The 5,000-nt window shown below is 31.4% G+C and overlaps 1 protein-coding gene across 6 annotated transcripts in view; it reads right to left on the reverse strand.

Annotated features, from left to right (window-relative positions):
* Positions 1-2,219: 2,219 nt before the first annotated feature.
* Dora (zinc finger SWIM domain-containing dorado) overlaps positions 2,220-5,000 on the reverse strand; it is a 45,357-nt gene continuing 42,576 nt past the window's right edge. For all 6 annotated transcript variants that reach the window (XM_070123808.1, XM_070123807.1, XM_070123805.1 and 3 more), the window contains one exon: positions 2,220-5,000. This exon is cut by the window's right edge and continues 1,599 nt beyond it. The gene's annotated coding sequence lies outside the window, so the exon portion shown is untranslated.

A 5,000-nucleotide genomic window follows, 5' to 3' on the forward strand; every position in this document is an offset into this window, starting at 1 on the left:
CAAACATACATGTATGCACTCACAGATATGTACATGCATGCACTCACACATACGTACATGCATGCACTCACACATACGTACCTGCATGCACTCACACATATGTACATGCATGCACTCACACATACGTACATGCATGCACTCACACATACATGCATGCACTCACAAATACTACACGCATGCACTCACGCACGCACACACATGGAAGCACATACATATAAACTCTTTTCTGTGTGAAGGGAAGTATCTAGAATTCTGTAAAGAATACGAGATCTAAAAAATTATCTGATAAGCATAAGTAGCCAAATATGTATTGGAAATGGATGATAACGTACTTGAAAATTAAAAACTACCAACATTATAACATTTTACGAATACCCCAGTGTTTTAAACTCTCCCTCATTTGTTCATATCCACTGATGCTAATCTTAAAAAGTATATTATCAAATATTTTTTATAAACCCAATACATCAATAATGGCTGGATATTCATGTTAAATATCAATGATTACAAATTTGAGGCAGTCTATTTTTGTTTTGTTGTAACAAGATGGACATGTACATTTACAAATAAGAAATTACCATGCTTTGTTATCATTCTATACATGATATGTATCTAAAGACTTGTATTACATAGACCCCACACTGAGAGAACAGTTAAGGGAGATACCAAGAAAAGACCATAATCAACTGAGAATATCAATAAAGCACAAATATTTCTGTTAACAAACAAGAAATTTAATCTAAAATAGTTTTTTATCTATCCAATATTTATATTACAACATAATAAGAAGTTCATTATGGTAGACTTGGCAATGAATTTCTGGAATTGACAAATACATGGCCACACTCCTCACACAGGCAAAATAAAACGCTCATTATTTTTTTTGTTTGCAACATACATACAAACATTCCCTCACACATGCTGCTTGTACTCAAAAATATGTCATAAATGCTTTTGGATTCCATTTACAGAATAAGTACAGGGAAATGCTGAAAGAAGATAGACAGATATCTCTCAAGATCTACAACTCAAAATTTAAAAACACCTGGCTTGTGTCCTCGTTGGACTCGTTCTAGTATACATACACAAACTAATTTAGTGCTACAGAATTTAAAGTTAGGCAAAGTTGATCTTTGTACTATTAATATTGTAAGTCTACAACGAAACTGTCAGAAGTCTCATTTTCAAAAATTAAATCACATTTATCAAAAGCTCAGTGTTTCTATATAGCCTCTCCTTACAAAAAGAAATAATATTGATGATGATGGTGGTGATGATACTACTAATAATAATTATTACAATAACCATTATGACTATACAATGAATAATAATAATCATAATAATAAAAAAGTAATTATCTTAACAATAGCTAAATATGAAGCATCTTGTTAAAATATCTGTCAGCAGCCTTACTGTCAAAAGAACATTTAGAAACTGAATTCATACAACTATTAATTACTATTTCCATCCTAATAATAGCTTTCAAAAAGTCTCAACTGCAGACCAAAGCATTTACAACATCAATATTTTACTCTCATTACTGACCAAGATCTGATGAACTCTCACAACAAACAGACTTGTCTGATATTTAAGAACTAAAAGAAGTCTTCATATCTTTTATTAATTATTACCTTTGTCTACAGACTTCTTATTTTCCTCCCGGCCTGCTTAGCCCTGTTTCCCTTTAACTATTCTACCAAACACACACTGATTTCCTGTAGATTCTAACAGAGTTCATTCAAAAATCTAACATGTCTGCTTCTATCAGTGACATCAAAATCTCACTATGTGAAACTCTTAATAGTACATATCACATTAAAAAATACCTGAATGTTGCAAAACCATTCATGGTGTATGTTTATGCCACATTTTCAAAATGTGTCTCAACAATGCGTATTCTATCATATTCATTTAGAAAAAATAATGTTTTCATATTATTTCTATTGAAAAGGTTAAACAAGACACCTAATCCACTCCTAAGTATTAAATGCAAATATCTTAAAAGTTATCAATAATGAAAACACTACGAAACAGAGCAGACAAGCCAGACAGGGGACAAAACTGCAGGCTTTGGGATGGAAGTTATATCCTTACAATGTCAGAAGGATTTCATGACAGTGAGAAAATCTTATGGAACCTTACTGCCAATAAAGAAAAATGACTTCCATAATATCCAATCCTGCAGAATTAGATACACATGCAGTTACATAAAAATAATGTTTTTCTTTTTTTCCTTTTTTTTTCTTTTTTTCCTTAATATTTTAATATAATCAGTACACAAAAACAGTAAACATTTAAAAGTTACAATATGGCTTCTTCCCAAATTTCCTATTGAAACACCACTAAACTTAAAAATGAATTAGGCAAGCTTTCAGACACAAAGCTAATAGAGACAATTAAGAAATAATGGCAATAGAACAGGAGAAAGAGATGATATAAATAGCCTATAATACACCTGAGTTTATACATGTAGGCAGAATGAAATTTTATATATTTGTGGTTAAAATCATACAAAGTTAGCTATACAGTTTCTGTGACATCTAACAGTTTAATTGTACTCTTCATAAATACATAGAAATGTATATATCTTTGAAAAATAATTCAACATCTGTTTATGATTTTTTTTCAACTTAAATGTATTTTAGTTCAAAAATTTTCTCAAAAGCGCAGGACTACTTTGATTTGATAAAAGTGGAAATCAAGTTCATCTAATAGCTAGACTTCACAGTTTACAAATGTTATATATATATATGTATATATGTATTGTACCTTCAATTCATTCTGACCTACAATCTTCTGCTCCTCTCCTGTATCAGACAGGGTCACCAAATTTTAGCTACACAGGAGTTTTTATCAGGAATTCTTTCCTGTATATAATGCAATAAATAATAATGTAAGCAGCACAAATGCTCTCTATGGCTTAAAAGTTGATGATCTTGCCACACATATCCGAACTCTGAAATTAAACATGGCCTAAAAAAAATAAATACACAGATAAATATTACCAACAATAATGACAATTATTACAGTAATATAGTAATAAATAAAATATAACCAAATTATCATAAAGTAAAAACCTTTGACAGAAGAACTTTGGGTATTCTCCAGTTCATCAACATTCTATGTGTACTAAAATGCCATTTCAGAATTCGAAGTATGCTGTAAAGTAAACAACCAATGTCTGTGGTCATCTCTCTGTCCTGGACTGCCAACAATGTGGTGAATTTAGCTCCTTTACATTTTACAAAACTTTCTTGACTATATAAGAATTTTTTATTGTACAAAAAACTGTCCCATTCCACACAAGGCACTATCCTGCCTGTATGAAATAGGAAGAAATTCAGTGATTGAGTTATTGCAGACATGTCAGTCACAGATGACTGACACAATATAGAAAAAAGTAGAAAATAATAATAATAATAATAATTCCAGATTTTTACAAAAATGTCAGAAGATGTAAGTAAAAATTTAGCAAATGCAAAGCATTATGTGGTAAAACTCTTACTTTTAACTTGGAAAAACCTTAAACATGAAGTTCTTCTTTATATAAAACATATATAAATTCTGAAATTTCTAGCTGAATGTACCTACATGTGAGAGCGAGCCAGCCATACCAAAGAGCTGAAAAGTATTCTGCATAGCATTTAGGTACTAACAACATATGATTCTAAAGCATCATACAGAAAGACTGCAGACATTGAAAATGTTACAGCTACTTTTCTTACAAGACGAGCTGCCTTTCACATGGCCAATGAACTTCAATAATTTTCATGAAACTGAGAAAGAGTATGTACGAGAGAAAACAAAATACAAACAGAAACAAAGACAGGAGTAAACAAGCAATAACTATGCAAACCAGAATATAAATTTCACTGACATCACTTTGATATTTCATCCTTATTAAACCCTAAAATGCATGTGGCTCTACCATCAACTGATTTGATTTCATCTCATCTAAAAGCCAAAAGCAATTAATAATGAACTCTGTCAAACGGTTTCCTTATATAAAATGTTCTGCAGACAAATATGAGTTAGAACTACATACTGTTAGAGAATCTGAATGCTCACAATTGGGTCATCCTCAGAACTGATCTTTTAACAGATGAGAAGAAATTATACATATATATATATAAAAAAAAATCCCTACATCTACATGACATGAGATCAAATACATTTTTTTCCAAGACTTTTGAGAGCTACCTTCTGTTTTAAATACTACTATAATAATCAATAAATATGAACCAAACACTGGGAACCATATTTTCCAACAACATTTAGCAACGTGCAACATGTATTTCCACCATTTTTACATAAAAAAAAAAAAAAAAATGATGATAGAGAAACTATAAAATTATCAAAACCATAATAACTGAAGACTGCATAGGCCAGTATCTTTTTTTTTTCTTTTCTTTTTTTTTTTGAGTGGAATTGTGGCATTAAAACAATAAAATGACCAAACTTGCTAAAGTGTATTTGAAATATATGATCCCACAGACAAAGACCCTGTAGGCGTTATCTTTATCTACCAATCAGACGCCCTCAACATACTAACAACTTCAAGCTAATATCTTTATCAATCTAGTGAGATCAGGACTTGAGTGTCCCCTGACTGGCTAGTTAAGTGGACGAAGACACACACATAATTAATATTATATACAGATAAGACAGAAGTGACATTGCCTTAAGTCAGAGAATGTTTCATCAATGAAGTGCATTGCTAAGAAGAAAGAGAAGAGAAGGAGGAAGAACAGATAGAGGAAGGGGAGGAAAAGTACAAAAAAGAAAATAAGGAAGAGGACAAGGAAAAGGTAGGATGGGGAGACTGAGGAAGAGGAGGAGGAGGAGGAGGAAAAGTAGGAAACGGAGATTGAAGAAGATAAAGGATTAAAAGGTTGATGCAGAAAAAGAGGAAGAGGAAGAAAAATGAAAGAAGAGTGAAGCAGTAGAAAAGGCTAAAAAAATCATCTCAAGCTCAAAGAAAGAAAAAAGAAAAGGAAAAA

This window comes from Penaeus vannamei, chromosome 7 (assembly GCF_042767895.1).
Source record: "Penaeus vannamei isolate JL-2024 chromosome 7, ASM4276789v1, whole genome shotgun sequence".
Classification (NCBI taxonomy): Eukaryota; Metazoa; Arthropoda; class Malacostraca; order Decapoda; family Penaeidae; genus Penaeus; species Penaeus vannamei.